The sequence below is a fragment of the Manacus candei genome, unplaced genomic scaffold, assembly GCF_025592945.1.
Source record: "Manacus candei isolate 608988 ecotype Guabito, Panama unplaced genomic scaffold, ASM2559294v1 h1tg000015l, whole genome shotgun sequence".
NCBI classification, from domain to species: domain Eukaryota; kingdom Metazoa; phylum Chordata; class Aves; order Passeriformes; family Pipridae; genus Manacus; species Manacus candei.
The window spans coordinates 759,832-776,988 of NW_026138063.1; the positions used below are offsets into that span (position 1 = coordinate 759,832).

The 17,157-nt window shown below is 49.2% G+C and overlaps 1 long non-coding RNA gene across 1 annotated transcript; it reads right to left on the reverse strand.

Moving 5' to 3' along the window:
* Positions 1 to 7,224: 7,224 nt before the first annotated feature.
* Positions 7,225 to 16,835, reverse strand: LOC127468659 (uncharacterized). The gene is made up of 3 exons (XR_007903637.1): positions 15,924 to 16,835; positions 12,708 to 12,800; positions 7,225 to 10,883 (listed from the first exon to the last, which is right to left on the reverse strand). It is a non-coding gene; the product is annotated as an uncharacterized LOC127468659 (long non-coding RNA).
* Between the last annotated feature and the right edge of the window lie 322 nt (positions 16,836 to 17,157).

Genomic DNA, 17,157 nt, shown 5'->3' on the forward strand with positions numbered 1-17,157 from the left:
GGACGTGGGCTGTTCAGTGCTTATCTCTGCACTAAAGGGCACCCCACACTGTGTTCTTTAACTCCTAATAATAGCTTGGTTTATTACTCTCTCTGTGTTATCCCAGGTATCCTGGTTTGCATTTCACAGGCTCTACTCACTTCAGACTATAAGTCTACATTCAAGGAATCCCAACCCAGAAGAAATCACTGAAGCTTTCCAGTCTGACCTTCTCCATATCATAAACTGCAGCACTGCTCAGTGTGTCCCTGCCCACCTGCAGCAGCTCCTGCAGGAAAAAACTCTGGATTTTCAAACCCATGAGGGGCAGGAGGCTCCTTCCAGTTTTCAGGAAACTGTTCCATGATAGTTAATCTTGGCTGGTCACACTTGTCCCACTCTGCCACTATGGAGCCCCAGCCTGCAGTCACTGGGTCTTAAATCACACCTACCTGCCAGTCCAGAGAGACCTGAACCACTTGTGTTCTTTCAGGTGTTTGTAAGCTGTAATCCAATTACTGTAATGATTCCTGTTAAACCAAACAGGTTACGCTCTTTACTTCAGGGTGTTGAATGTTGTTTAAAACCAGACTTTCATTTTTGATTCCCCAACTTCCAGTTCCAAATGAGGAGCAGTAGCTGGTATGTGGGGCCTTGCTCTTTCTATTTTTAAATATTACTGAACCTAAAACCAATTCCAGACTCCACCTAAATTAAAGAAAGGCAGGGATGTGCAAAATAAACACAAGTGCACTCATAGCACTGCAGTGCTGAAGATGTTCAGAGGCTGCATGAGGGCTGTTTGTGCTGCCCTGCCAGAGAGCACACACCAGTGAGGAACACCAGTGAGGGTATTCCACAGGCATCCCAGGAGATGAGCCTGATGATCCTCGTGGGTCCCTTCCAGCTCAGGGCATTCCATGATTCCATGGTATCACTGGATATCAGCCGCTTGTTCTGCTGTGCACTGTTGCCCTTGGAATCTAGACTTCATGTTTTGCCCTTAATCAAATCTCAGGCATTTAACAAGTCCAGGAAAACTACAGAGAAACTAAATTTTTTTAAAGAAAATTAAGCATAGATGAAATGTAAATAATGGCCAGGAATGAACTTCCATACATGAAGTCAGAAGTGTTGGGGCAGACCAGCACCACATTGCAGTTAAACCACAGCTGCACCTGAGGGGACAGGCCAGAGCTTTTATCCACTTTGCTCCCAAGCCTCTGGTTTGAAGCACAAGAGTAAACCCGTCTGCTCACGTAGGAATGGAATCAATTAGTGCCACGTTAGATGGCTCTGGAGCCTTTATGCATTTGGGGGAAATAATCTGCATTTATTCCTTGCTTAAGAAAGTACCCCTGGCTTGTTTTCCTAATGGTTATTTTTCCGTTTGGTTCTGCACTAATGAACAAAGCTCTGGCTCCTCAGTGGAGCACAGAACCTGGCCCATCCATTTATCTCTCCCAGGGCAGCCAAATGGCATCTGCTGTCTTGAGCAGGAAATGAGCAATTAAAAGGCAACAGGAGGTTATTTTTTTATTTCCCTCTCTCCTCCAGAATAACAAACATCTCCAAGTGCTGTGCTCCTCGATTACTTGGACAACCAGGTGTGAGGCAGATTGTCCCTAAACACCACAGCAATAGATGTGTCTGTTACAATTTGAAAAATCCCACTAGCTTCCCATAGCACAGGGTAAGTAAAAACCTTTTAACCTATTCAATAAGAAGCAAAATAATTTAATTTTCCCGGACTGCTTCAACATGGAGGGACACAACAGCTCAAACACATGCAGTGGATGGTTCAGCCAGGCTAAACCATCAGCTGCTGTCACAGTGTCCATCACATCCACTCCAGCCTACCCCAAACTCCTGTCAAAAACACTGACACGGAAAAGACTGAACTCATTTGGCTTGGAAAGGGCGTTGGCACAAGGGAGGCAGCAATAAACTGGCAGGGACTTGGCAGTGCCTCTGGAAGGGCAAGGGCTTAATCTAGGAAGCAAAGTTCAAGACAAAAGGCACAGCCCCACCAACAGCTCTGCTGAGTGGTGTTATCTTGCTGACACAGGGCTGGGGCTGCTGGAGCTCCCTGGCCCCAAGGCCCAGCCCTGCCCTGCTCTCAGTGCAGGTCCCTGTGCCCGGCTGAGGGTCCTGGCCCTCGGGCTGCCACGGAGCATCCCGGGGCAGGGGCACCCCTGGCACACCCCCTCCCTGGCCACAGCCTGAGCTGGGAGGGGAGGAGTGCCCGGGGCATGTCCCACCAGCGGGCTTGGCACCTGAGTGTGCAAACCACAGGTCTCACAGCCCTCTGTGCCACTGCTGCCCACTGCCCTCACCCCCACACTGCGCTGGCACAGCTCTGGGCACTGCAGGATGGGTGAGACGTGTCCCATGGAGCACACACTGACCTGGGGGAGTTCAGGCGTGAAAAGGAGAGAAAGAAACAGGTCCAGGCCTGAGGAAGAGTTCATGTGCGCTGATGGGCTTGGCCTTGAGAGCTCAACTTTACTGTGAATCAACACTGAAAACACGATATATGCACAAATTTCCTGTGGAAAAGTGAGGTTTTACTGAAATAGCTGCCTCCCATAATGGTATCAAATACAAATAGGTGGGTTGATCCCTGTGAACTCTGACACCCCCAGAGATCAGTTCAATAAAGGTGTCACTCACTGAGCCAGAGCATCACCTGCCCAGAGCTTGTTCTTTCTCACCATCGGTGAGCAGTGAGGGACCCTGGGGATCTGGCTTCTCACTCCAGCATCTTCCCTGAGCTTGTAAAAGGGATGGATCCAGGTGTAAATCCATGTCTGCAGAGCTGTGCACCCACAGACTTGTCTTTACACTGCCCCTGGCTGGACCTGACCCAGCTCCAGTGAACAAGGGCAGTGGCCATGTGGCCGTGCCTGCCGTGCTGACAGAGGGGTGTTTGGTCAACACCTCTAAGGCAAATATTTGGCTGCTGCTCTGGGTGTATCCTGCAGTTCAGGGCACAGGCAGGGCGAGCTTGGACTGTCCCACCAAGTTAGCAAAGATGCACAAGGGAGAAATTCCTGGCTGTGAGGGTGGGGAGGCCCTGGCACAGGTTGCCCAGAGAAGCTGTGGCTCCCCCAGCCCTGGAAGTGTCCAAGGCCAGGTTGGACAGGGCTTGGAGCACCCTGGGATAGTGGGAGGTGTCCCTGCCCATGGCAGGGGGTTGGGCACAGATGAGCTTTGGGTCCCTTCCAGCACAGAGCAGTGTGTGACTGTGTTTCCATCCCTCCCTCAGCTCTCCCCCAGCATGGATGGTGTGCTGTGGGTGGCTGTAGCTCCCTTGGCCATCCTCCACGGCTGCCTGCTCACGATCCGAAGGCTGGCTGCTGACTAACATGATAACTAACACATCTCCCTGAGCACATGTGCAGTGATGCTCCTCACAGGCAGGCTGGCTCGTTGGGCACCTTTCCTCTCCAGTGAGAGTGTGCTCACATGCACACCACTCACACCCTGACGTGCTGTACCCTGTGCTGCAGCCACCTACAGCTCCAGTGGGAATGCAGAGATGGATCAGATCCACAGCCCACAGGGAACACCTGGTGAGCCCAGGCCTGCACCAGCCCAGTAATATCCTGGAGTCCCTTATATGACAGGGAAGGCTTCCCTGTCCTGGATCCCATGGCTGATTTTGGCACACGGTGGCACCAGGCAGCAGCAGCTCCAGCAAGGGGCTGAGCATCCCACCTGCCTCCTGCCCCCTCCCTGCCCTCTCTCCTGGCTTGTCTCCACCTGCCCCATTAACGAAGCCCTCAAAGGCATTTTTGTGACCTTAATGGGGACATACTTGCACAGACAGCCCCACGGGCTCAGTGTTGGGCGAGTGCAGCTGGAGGAGGGTGGCCCAAGCCCCGGGCCAGGAGCTGTGCCCTCAGCTCTGCACAGCCCACAGCCAGGCAGGGCAGGGGGAGGCTGAGCTCAGCTTCCAACCACTCACCTTGGGTCAGCCTTTCATTCCCTTCAGGAAGGAACACAATTAAAACTGATTAGATTGTGTATTTTATGCCACTGGGAAGCATTAATAGATGCATTAACAAAAAAGAGATTTATAATATCTAATAGATCATTGTTAAAAACTATATGAATAAAATTACAACTTTGCACAGAGCAAGTTACTCAAATACAATACAGAAATGTCAGTCCAAGCATTAATTAACAGATATTCATGGTATCTAACGAATCAAACTGCTTTTCAGCTGGATTTCAGACACCAGTTCTGCTGTTTCTGCTTCGGCTGCAGTAGCTGAAAATCTTCCCCTCTCATCTGTGTCCCCAAGCAAAGCAATCCTGCTCCTCGGCAGCCGGGGCTGCAGCCCCGCCTAATGGCAGGGAGGGAGGGCAGGGCAGCCTGTCAAACAGGATTATTCACAGAAAACAGCTAAGTGGATTTAAAATTGCAACCTGTCACTGCCTTCTGCAAGTCATTTAGGAAGAGCTGGAAACCAGAATAACAATTTTATCAGGAACAGAAAACCTAAGAAAGAAAGCAAAAGAGGATTTGTGGGAGGAGGCAGCCGGCTCAGCCGTGGGCTGAGCTGGGGGTGGTGGGCTCAGGCCACAGAATCCTGAGGAAATGGGGAGGAGTGGGGAACGATTCCTGTCATTCCCAGGAACAGAACAGCAGAAGACAGAGAATACAGAATTTTTGATGCATTTTTAATATGGAATACATGTACTCTATTAAATAAAGAATTATCTACAATATGTGTTACATATAAAAATAAATAATATACTATAATAAATAATCAATAATATAATAAAAATATACTTATATATTTAAATATCTATTCAGTATTTGTGTATGCAGATATATAATACTCCAATATGTATTTTTATACACATATCTATGACTTCCTTAAACTTAATTGTTCCTGTGACAGCAGTAATAATGATGCCTCATTCCTCCCCACCTCCTTCCTTTGCTTCCCAAAAACCACTTGCAGGAAGGTTCAAGAGATTTCAGAAACCTCGAGAAATATCTAACTGAAGAAAAGCACGATTTAATTCTCCAGTGTTCAGCTCCTTCCAGAACCTCTTACAACCCAACCCCTCCTGTGGCTGGGCCAGGAAGAGAAGGCAAACTGTGGGCCAGGGATTGTGCCCCCGTGGGAGGCTGTGGCTGAGGAACACGAGTGAGTGCTGAGTGAGGGAGTGCTGTCCCTGCTGTCCCTGCTGGGTCTGGCAGGGTCAGAGCTGGCAGTGAGTGACCCCAGAGCAGCGTGGCTCTGGGGCTGAGCTCTGGGGCTGAGCTCTGGGGCTGAGCTCTGGGGGCTGAGCTCTGGGGGCTGTGCAGGGAGGGGCAGTGCAGGACCCTCCCGCAGGTCTGGGAGCCCCCCGGGCAGAGCTGTGGCCCCTCTCCCAGGGCTCGGCAGCTCCAGGCACGGCTGCTGGAGCAGGAGCCCCTGTGGGCTCTCAGAGCTCTGGGATCTGCAGGGGCTCTGCCCCAAGGAAACCTAAAACAGGAGAGGAAAAGAGAAAACACATTCTTCAGGAAATAACCAGTGCCAGGAGTCCTCGAGTCCGGTTTTACATCTCTCTGAGTGAGATCTCATGGATGTTGTCCAAAACAATGGCCAAGGAAGCTCATTCTGTTTCTCTGTGTATTGCAATCATTTCCTCTTCGAGCTTAAACTGTCACCTTCTGGTGACAAACACTCAGAGCATCACCACTGAGTTGTGAGATACTCAGCACAGAGAAAAAAAGGCAATTTATTGAAGTGTTGCACTGTTTGAGTGACTGTTAACACTACTTCATAAAATAATAGCAGAAAGAAATCAGTTTTAGACACTATTGGGCAATTATTTCAACACAATCACAATTTTTCACTGGTAATTGCTGTGCTAAGGCTCTGCTCCACAATGGCCCTCCAGAGTTAGGCCCTAAGAATTCTGATATCATGAAAAATGGGAAAGAAAAACAAACCCAGAAGCTAAAAGCACTGTCTCACTTTGATGGAATGTCAGAAAAAATGACTATGACAGTTGGGATGTGGCAGGACCACTCAGGCCTGGCTGTGTCCCAGACCTCCTCGTGCCTCTGCTCCACGTGCAGCGGGGCTGGCTCGGGGCAGGTCCAGCTCTGGGGCAGGATCAGCTCTGGGGCAGGATCAGCTCTGGGGCAGGACCAGCCCTGGGGCAGGACCAGCTCTGGGGCAGGACCAGCTCTGGGGCAGGATCAGCTCTGGGGCAGGCCCAGCCCTGGCTTCAGTGCTCAGCTCGCAGTGGTCACTCCCACTCTCTGTTGGTGCCCAGTGGACAGTGTCCCCTCTGTCCTCTGAAACGTTCCTTTGTCATTAATGGAGCTCAAGTGGATGCCTCAGCTGCTCCCTTAAATTCTCATCCGTGAACTATGAGGCAGCAGTGGTTCTCTGCTGAATTAAGCAGTTCAACTAAAAGAATCCCATATATTGTTTCCAGTCAATGGGCACTATGAATAGATTTTATGTAAAATTGCTGGGAATGCATAAGCCATTTTGCCTAATGTTATGGAATGTCTTCTCCCAAACCTGTGTGAAGTGTAATTCATGTTCAGATACTGACAACTGAATCATACTCAGCATTCATATATAGTGCTTTACATATGCAAACTGCCATAAAACATTAATTAAGCAATAGATTTCCTAATGCTGAAAAAGTACACTTACACCAGGCTCGGTGAGTTAAATGTTTAAATACTGTCAGCGCTTAAATACTATTTACAGAGTTTCATTGTGCTGTGAGCTCAGTTATTGGCAGAGCTGTAGCAGTCAGTGGCTCTTCCATACGGTAAGTAGGAGTAGGAATGGTGGTTTGGTCTTTATCTACACTAAACTTTTCTTTGAAATTGTACTTTTGCTACCAATATGTTATTTTAAAAGTGAAGTAACTGTAGTAAGAACACAGGCTGGCTGTTTGCAGACTCGTGGTACGACTACAATACAGAGGAAACAGTATCATTTATTAGGGGTTTTAATGTTTCAGAGGTGACTTTTACTCCTTTTTCACAATTGGTGCCCTCCAAAGCCACGGGGCACGTTCAGCAGGGTGCTGAGGCACCCTCCTGGTGTCCTGGCTGCTCAGGGGGCTGACTGCACGTCTGGGGTGCTCCCAACCCCTGCAGCTCCCAGCTGCATCCTCCCCCAGGACAGATGCTGGGTTTGGAGCTTAGTGCTCTCCCTGGGATGGCAGAGGGCCACTCAGTGCAGTTTAAATCACGGGGTTTTGTTGTGGTGGTTACTGGTTAATTCTGTTTATTGGTCAGGAAAAGAGTAAGACTCGGCTGCTACCGTGAGTCAGCACCACACCTTGTACAGCGTCCCGGCTGTCACGGCTCTCCCCTTCCCTCCACTCCCTGCAGTAGCAGAAAAGGCTTCCAGTCCCACACAGCAGGTGTGACTCACACTTTGGGCTGGTATTTATAGCTGCAGACCAGGCACTGACACAGGTGAGAACCTGGCAGGCAGAGCAGGTCTGACACACACGGGGGACTGCACTCCCTGTGTCCCAGAGGGAGAGCAGGGCTGGGAACAGCACACAGCCCCTTCCCAAAGCATGGAGCCTCATCCCAACCAGCCCCTTCCCAAGGGATGGAGCCTCATCCCAACCAGCCCCTTCCCAAGGGATGGAGCCTCATCCCAACCAGCCCCTTCCCAAGGGATGGAGCCTCATCCCAACCAGCCCCTTCCCAAGGGATGGAGCCTCATCCCAACCAGCCCCTTCCCAAGGGATGGAGCCTCATCCCAACCAGCCCCTTCCCAAGGGATGGAGCCTCATCCCAACCAGCCCCTTCCCAAGGCATGGAGCCTCATCCCAACCAGCCCCTTCCCAAGGCATGGAGCCTCATCCCAACCAGCCCCTTCCCAAGGGATGGAGCCTCATCCCAACCAGCCCCTTCCCAAGGCATGGAGCCTCATCCCAACCAGCCCCTTCCCAAAGGATGGAGCCTCATCCCAACCAGCCCCTTCCCAAGGGATGGAGCCTCATCCCAACCAGCCCCTTCCCAAGGGATGGAGCCTCTCCCAGCCAGAGGGAAGTGCCCAGAGCAGCACAGGCAGAATAAAGATCACAGTCACTTCTGCTTCCAGCTCACCCAGAGTGAAATCAATATTTTTGTTAGGCCTTGTTTTCCCAGCTGCCCCAGCAGTCCTTCCTGGACAAGGAGAGTCTTTTTGTTTGAGAGTCTGTCATCAGGAAGACTAAAAGGAGCTTTAAAATCATTATTTAAGCAATGACAGTGCAGACTGAGTTCATGACACAGAGCTGGCTCATTCCTTCCAGATCCCAGCAATCACAAGATCCCAAACACTTCTCCAGGCTGTGCAGACCCCAAAATGTTTTTATTTGGGTGCTATGCACTACAGGGCTGGGTGCTTTAGTTTGAATAGTCAACAATAAAAGACTTTTAAATTGTTTAGTCACTGCAGCCATGAATGTCCCATGGAGTTTACTTTCTTGTTCCACTAATGTATTTGTTTATATTTGTAGAAGGATTCAATCTGATGTAAACTATGAAATATGTTGTTTACTGAACAAAGACAGGTTCCAAGGCACTTGTTAACACTGAAATCAAACCCGACTCTTAGATATCTATTTGCATTAGTCAGTCACCTCAGTGCCCACAAACCCGGCTGAACGTTACAACGCTTCATTAAACAGTCTGGGAAAGCATCTACAAGATAAATAACCTGTTGAAAAACTTCTGATGTGTCAATAGTTTGCCATGAAACTGGAAGACATACCAGAGCTTTGTACTGCAGCTCCTATTTGTACTAATGCCTTGAAAACTAGAGTGCAAACCAAAAATTTGCCACTGCTATCAAGTTTACTGTCAGCACTCTGGAGAAGAGAATTGGAATTTTCAGTGATTTTGATAAACTGGATTCTGACAGACATTTGTGCCTGGATACCATCTGGAATGGTACATGGAGTTTTAACTTTTAGTTCACCATTACCCAAAAAGGATCTGCTGGCAGGGGAAGCAGCCTGCAGGGGGAAACCAGGCAAAAACCCTGAAGGACAGAGGAAAACTGCAGTGCTCTGACTGTCTTGACATTTTGTCTTGCAAACAGTGTCAAAATGTCACGTCTGTCTCATTGACACTGAAAGATCCTCAAAATTCACTCTGCCTGAGCAGCCAAGAGCAAAGTGAACAGCAGCATTAGAGGATTAGCTGGGACAGATCCTGGGACCAGGGGGCTTCTTGGCTCTTTGCAAGTGGGACAAACAAGTTGAATTCAACTCTGCTGTGGGGAATTTCCTTCCTGGAAATAAAGTAACTTGTGGTTTTTCCCCAATTACTGTGGATCAGCTCCTGATTCCACATCACTCTGCTTTCATTCAGCCACGACTGCCAGGTCAGTCACAATGCACTTGGTGACCTGTGGGATCTGTGAGCCTGCTGCAGGTCCCTCAGCCTTGTGAAGTGATGATCACAAACAGAATCAATTCATGTTTGAATTAATTTTTACTCTGCTTTTCTGGTACATGACAAGACAATGTTTCTCACATGGCAGGACTGGTTTGGGCTGTGTTTTGCTGGGGCACTTAGAGCAGATTGGTGCCACCAACAGAGGCTGTTGCACTGACAGACTGCAATGTCCTCCTACTGAACTATTTATGACAAAATAAAGTCTACAGAAATAGAAATGCATCTGCATTGCATGGGTGTTATTATTTTGGGTTCACTGCTGCAGTTGTGGACTCTGACATGCAGAAGGGCCTGCAGGAACTCAGAGCAGTGGGTTTGCCAGCGGGGCCAGGAGCCTGCAGGGCTCAGCCCTAAGGGAGCAGCTGTGTCCTGCCAGGCCATGAGGACAGCCAGCCTCCTACAAACCCTCCAGGGCCTGTGCTCACATCAGCACTCCTGCCTGCCCTGCTGACAGTATCGACCAGGCTCACAGACCCAGTGGTATCAACATCACTGGCTCTTATCTGCTCACTCTGAGCTCATCTGTCAGGGAGCAGTGGCTGTTTGTGCCTCACTGACCCGGGGCTGGGCTGGGTTATCTGCAGGGCCAGGTGTTGCAAGACTCAGTTTGCTCCCACATTCACCTTAATCTGGCCCAGCAGCTGAAGGCCTGGAAGATGAAACAGTGCTTAGGCTGGTGACACAATCAGTGGTCAGCACAATGATCCCTCCAGCCTTGACCAGCCAGAGACAACTGAGCCACGGCAGCAGCCCTTGTAAAGCAATCAGAAAACATGGCATTGTGTTAAAGGACTGCAAGGGATTTGAAGTCTGTTGAGGCTGCAAACAACTGACAGTCTGAGCCTAAAGTGGGTCTCAAAAAATCCTTATCTCCTTTGTTGATATGTTTACTACCAAATTACTTCAAAATACTCAAATAGGAGACATTTAAAGAACAATCAATGTTTGCATCTGAATGCTTTCAGTGGCCCAAGATGCAGCAGCAGGACTCTGTTGGGTACCTCAGGAGCTGTTCTGTGCACTGTGTACAGCACAGCCCCCATCTCAGAGCTGAAACAACACCATCATTCCCAAAATCTGGTCTTACAAATCCTTCCCAGCTGACCAAAGAGTGAAGTTATACAGCTGGCTCTGACACAGCTTTCCCTGAGGGGCCATGTGGGCACCACCAGGGCTGCCAGACCTGGCCCTGCCATTGCCCACCCGGCCCAGGGGGTTTGCTGACCTTGCAGGGTGTTATGAAGCAAAGCTCAGTTGAGAGGCAGCCCCTCCTGCCTCCTTTGATTTCTTCTCTCTTCCAGTCTCAAGGGCTCCTTTGGGGTGAGACTGAGGGATCCATGGTTTGCTGCCTCCGTGAGACCTGGAGCAGCTCAGCTCCCTGGAGGGCCACACTGCAAATATCTCATGAGTCTGGACCCAGTGTCTAAAACCAGGATTGTTTCTGTGAGGCTCTGCAAGTCTAGTCCTGAAAAAAAATCACAGAGGGAAAGGTTTGGACAAAGAGCAAATTTGCATGTGTGACAGCTTTCTCTTGCTCAGCTCTTACCACCAACACAAAGCCAAAAGCAGACAAAAGTCCTTGCTGGCTATTTTGCACATTTATTTGGTTTTAAAGCTTTGACTGTTCATGGATTACTGTGTGACATTTTTTTAACTTGCAGACACCTGATCAACCTATAGGTATTTGGATTGAATGGCATTCTGGGGGGAAATTCCATCTGTCCATTGGAAAATACAGACACCCCTAAGAAGCAAACCTTTCCTATGTTTTCATCCTGTTCGAGGTACTTTTTTTGGTTAATAAATGGAACAAGTATTTTTTTCCTCTTTTTCTGGTACACAGGGGAGTTGGGTTCCCTTTGCTCTCCCTTCCAGAGGCCCTTCCTCACTCCAGTTCCACATTATCTACACAATGGCTATGGGCCCACTGGTTCCCTGGATTCACCTCTTGCTCCATAACATTCATAGGAACTACAGGCAATGAAAAAGGACTAGAATACCACTCTTGTTTTGTCTAGGAGATCACCTTCCACAGATGCACTTGCAATTTTTAGAGTTAGAAGTTGTTTGTCTCGTTATTAAAGTTCCCCAGACCTCAATACCTGCCAATACACATCCACAGTTCTACACCACCAGTGTGAGCCCAAGGCAGATTGTCACAGTGATTCCTCACACAGAGAAGTCCATACCTTGCTGACCTGCAACACCACTCATTTCTCACTGCCCTGACAGGAAATTCTGTCAGGACAAGCTCTTTGCTCCTGGTCAGGAGACTGAGGAATTAAACAAATGAAAGAGTGAAAACTCCAAATGTGTGCTGTGTCTGAGCACTCCTGCCAGCAGAGTTCACACTGCAGTGTGACACAATGCCATGGGACAGGGAAGGAAAGGCATTTTTCTACAGAAGGGCTTTTGCTGCAGACAGGAAGTTTGTTTTTTGAATTAGTCACCAGTTTCACTCCAGGCTGATTATACCAGTTTCATTACCATACAATAGCCCTGTTTCCAAGCAAGTGCTATCAAGATTGCATTTATGGTTCCAAAAGTTGTTTCACCACACCTACACGCAAGTGCTGCACATAGAACAGATAAGTGCTCTCCCTGTTCTGTGGGCTTACCTAAAATCCATCACCTTTCAGGTAAACTGCTCCTGGGGCCAATAGAAGGGGGTTGACAACAAAGAAAGAACACAGAAATAGACCTGAACTTTGACAGTTATGTGTGTGTTGACTATAAACATCACATCTCCAGATGGGATATAAACATGCCATTGAACATGTTCTTTATAAAGAAAAATCAAGTGGCATTATGACACCAATTCAAGGCAGATGATATGTGATAAGTTCTGGCAGCACAGGCTACTTTTGCAATAGTGATAAGATCTCTGGCAGGACTTTTGATGGAAATAATGAACTTTTTCTTCTGTGTATGTGTCAGCTTTTTCTCTCTCCTCTTTTTCTTTTTTTTTATACTTTATTTACACCCACCAGCAGCTGTGGTTATTTTTTGAAAAAATGAAACTTGGGTATTTTGCGTTTGAGGATCTTTGGCAGAGGAAAGTCCCAGTGGAGCTCCACCTCCCCAGCAGGCACAGGAGAGGCAGGACAGGGATGACTCCACACAGAGCAGCTCAGGAAGTCTCTGGCAGGAGGGAGATGCTCCACTGGCTGAGTCAGGGCAGGAACCAGCTCATGGCACTGCAAACAGCCCCTCACCCCGGCCTGAGTCACCTGCAGTCTGTGCTACCAGTTCCCTCTGTCTGGGGGTTGAGCAGCCAGAACAGACTCACCTATAACAAAAGCTGTCCCTGGAATTACCCTGACCATCTTGTTTCACTCCATGTGTGCACATCCCAGCTCTGGAATGACGAATCCTGATGGCACTGGATTAAGATAAACACCCATTAGGCAGATATGTATTCACAGATGGAATTATCAAGAATAACCCAAGGTCCAGACAAGTTAAATATTATATTTAAATGCTGTTGGATGCTGGATTATTTTTGTCATCTTCTCCTTCCTCAGCCCCCCCAGAGGAACCTCAAACCAACCTGAATCATCCTGCTGCCAAATCCAAAATAAGGACTTCTTCGTACACCACTGCACTAAAAACTAGTTCAGGCCCAGAAACCTTGCCCAACTTTATATATTCCAAAAGAGTAAACACTGGAAAATTTCTCCAGATTTGTCCAATGCCAGAAAACACAGTGTGATTCTGTTCTTTGAACCCTCGGAGATTATTTCATCTTCTTAGTTTCCCTCAGTAATTATTCTCCTTTTACCTTTAAGTTTACTGCCAACATAAATGTCACATACTGACAGCATGGGAGTGACAGAACAGCATGTCTTTTGACTTTAACTGCTTTATATTGGATTATGAACCAGCTAAATAATTTAATCCTAAGTAAATGGTAAGGTATGTCTGTTACATCCAGGGAACATTTTGATCTCAGGAGTGCAATGACTGTGTGCAGTATCCTTAGCCCCATCTGCTCTTGGGATTTTCTCAGCAGCAGTGCTGAGAAATCAAAATAGGACATTTAGTATGATTTGTAGCCTTAAAATTCAATTATCACCCTGCCTAGCTGGTGCCTGACAGAGCACTATGATCTCAGAATTCTCTCTCATAGCCACAAGAGTTTCCCACATATTAATAAAAACTATTTCAATGTGTAGTCACCATCAGAGCCAGAGAAACTCTGACTGAAGGGTATCAGCTCTTCCCACCTGAGAGCTGCAGCTTCAGGTTTCAGACATCCACTCACCTGATTCTGAGCAGGTTTTCAAAGTGCCTTTTTTATTCAAAGCCTTACATTTCCTGCACTGTAGCTCTGTTTCATTTACAGAGCTCAGGCCTTCCAAGGTCCAGCAGCAAAGCCAGGCCAGCCCTCCCAGCAGGGCCTGTCCCTGGGTTATGGCACAGTCTGTCTGTAAAACACTGCTCTAAACAAGCTCTGAGGGCTCAGCCAGGGCTCAGGAGGGGACACATCCCTCTGCTGCCACTGATCCCACAGCTCTGAGTGCTCTGGCTGGGCCTCTTTAAAAAAGCACCACAAGAGCTGGTTAGAGGGTCCCTTCAGCAGCACCAGAAAGACTTTACTTATTTTTATAACATTAAATCTTGTTGTTGTCAGACATTGACAAATTTTTCAGGGTACTGAAATTTTAGATATTGTATCTGTCACTGATCTAAACTACACTTGTTTAGTCTTTGCCTAGAATAAGTACAGTACATTAAAAACCACTCCAAACCCACTGCTTTACTTGCACAGACAAATAACTGAGAGCAGCAGCTAATGACTCTGTATTTCTGACTGTGCACAGAAATAACCCTGCCTGGTGTGGGCACTTGTACTGAACAAGCAGGGTTACTCACTGCAGTAAAAGCTGGTTATACATGTAAATATTTTATGGTGAACTGCTTAGTAACCAGATCTATGCTTTTAGTTTGGCATTTTTAGGATAGCATCAAATCATCCTGAAATAGTTTTTAAAATACGTTTGATCATTTTTAAAATCAAAGTAATACAACCAGCTCTAATGATTATATTTTGCCCAGACCCTGCTGCATTGTCATGCCTTCATGTTGCACAACCAGAGCTTTTTTCAGGACAATATTAATTTATTTCTGAGAATCTAAAGCACAGTACCATTCATGAAGCACCACAGCCCAATATAATGTGTACTCCATAAGTCAAACATTTTGTGCTGAATACTCTCGTGATTTATTTAACTTCAGTGTCTAAACCCTCAGCCAGGGATTTGCAACTTTTCCAACCTGCAGATCCCTCAGTGGTCTGTAGCCATACACAGGAAATTCATTTTTAAGAAAACTAGACTTGGTTTTTTTAGTTACTTCCCACATACTCCTTGCACTGCAGAGTAATTACCTAGAGCTGGCTGGTAACAAGAGATTAAATTAATATATATAGTAGAGCACTGGGACTTGAGAAATAATATTCCATACTTAACAGCATAAAGATCATTTATTTCTTTGAACATGACACATTCCCTTCTTCAGAAATATCAGCAATTAATAGCATAGTGTAGAATAAAAAAACAGAGTGTAATTTTATTCTGTCACTGAAAAAACAACCTACACCACAATCCAGTGGTGAGTTGGGATTAAATAGATTGGAATTTAAACCAACCTTACAGTCTGATCTTTATGAAATTGGCTACTGGCATGTTGGGAGAAAGGGCGATATAGGTAATTCAGATGGGAGCTTGCTACAGAGGTGAATAAGGTGAGCAAGCCCACATTGTACCCAAAACCTGAGCACAGCAGGTTCTGCAGTGATACCATGGCCTTTCAGCAACTGCTACAGCTGGGTTTAAAGAGAACCTTGCCAGCCCTGGCTGGCTCACACCAAGGTGTGTGATGGGGCAGGTGTGCTTCCAGAGTGCTTCAGGGACAGGGAATCAGATGGAGGGTGAAAGGAACAACAGGGAGAGCTGATGGGGAAACGGCTTAAAAGTTTCCAAGTGAGCTCAGTTATTTAGTTTCCAGAGCCAATACCTATGGATGGGCTGAGCAGTCACTGAGAGACAACTTACTCATTAAACAGGAGGTTCCAAGTACTCAGAGAGGTCTTTTTGAGTTTTTCCAAGAACTGCAGTACTGCTCTGGGAAACAGAGGGCCCCCAGGCCCATCACAAGGTAGGGGTTATTGGGCAGCAGGCAGAGTTTAGAACAGAGAGAGGACCAAAGCCCAGCCCTTGGGATGCCATGGGAGGTAAAACCAACCCCAGGCACAGCAGCTGTTCCAGCTCAGGAGCAGCCCACGGGATCTGTAGGGGAGTGAGAAGACTCTGCACCCAGGAGACACCAGGTGTGGGCCTGGCAGAGCAGCATCCCACCCAGCCAGGGCACTCACTGCCAGGTACGGGGCAGGACTGCACCCACCCACCAAAGCAAGTTGTTTAAACTGTTGCCCACCCCACAGCAGGGCTGCTGGAACACAAGGTCTGTGTTCCTCAGGAGAGGTTTATTTGCAAAGACTTACACATCAAGAGTAGAGGGGTTCAGTTTGAGCTCCAGGGGATCATCAGGGGTGCGCCACTCGCCAGGTGACCATGGGGACAAATCCCCACCCTGTGGGCTGCAAAAATAATTTCAGAATTTAGCCTCTGAAAGCTGTTCAGGAGTAAGAGAACATTACTTGCAAAGCCTATTTGAAAACCTTCAGTCTTTGCTCCAAGTGCTGTGTTTAAATTAGGTTTTGAAAGAAGAAGGTGTGGCAGAAAGGACCTACAAATCACAACTGCTTGTATTAATACTGAGAATAGTAAAGAACTGAGTAAGATGTAATACCAAAGGCTGGAGGGTGCCAAAACACTAATGACACTTTCTGGAAAGGAATCTGACATGGAAATTCTAAGGGACGACTTCTAGAAGCAGTGGCCAGCGGCCAGCCCCTGTGACTCAGCCCTGCCAGGCCACGCCGCTGGTCACCAAGTGCCAACAGCATCAGCGGCTGGCAACGGCCACGTCCTCAGCCCGAGCCACGCGGCGGCCCCGGGGCGGGGAACAGGGAAGCGGGCAGCGCTGGCAGGGGCTCCTCGGGATCACCCCGGGCTCCGAGCCCGCGGGCAGCCCGCGCTCCCCAGGGACCCCTTCCCGCCGGCGGGGCAACTCCAGCCTCTGGAGCCACCCGAGCAGGGAGAGGGGCCGGGGGGCTGCGAGGTGACCCGACCCCGGCAGCGGCTCCCCCGGAGCTGCGGGCACAGCCCCGGTGATGGGCCGGGCAGCGCCGGGAACGGACCGGGGCACCCGGGGCAGGGGGGCCGCGCCTGCCGGTCCCATTCCGCGCTGGGCGCGGGACCCCGGAGGGCCGGGAGAGGCTCCGCCCGAGATGGGAGAGCCGGGCCCGCTCCGGAGGGACCGCGGGCAGGACAACCCAACCCGCTCCCGCCGGGTCCCGCTGAGGGCGGGACGGATCACATGCGCGGGGCGGGGCGTGCGCGGCTGCGCCCACCGGCGGGCAGCCAATGGGAGCGGGCGGAGCCGCGCCGCAGCCAATGGGGGGGGCGGGCCGCGCGCCTCAGCCAATGGACGGGGGCGGGCCGCGCGCCTCAGCCAATGGGGCCGGGCCGGGCCGCCATGGGCCGCGGCAGCGCCGTCCCGCCGGGGCCGGGGCCGGTGGCGGCAGCGCTGCGTCCTCCTTCTCCTCCTCCCGTTCCTCCTCCCGTTCCTCCTCCTCCTCCCCGGCACTGCCCGGGGCCGGGGCTGTCCCGGCG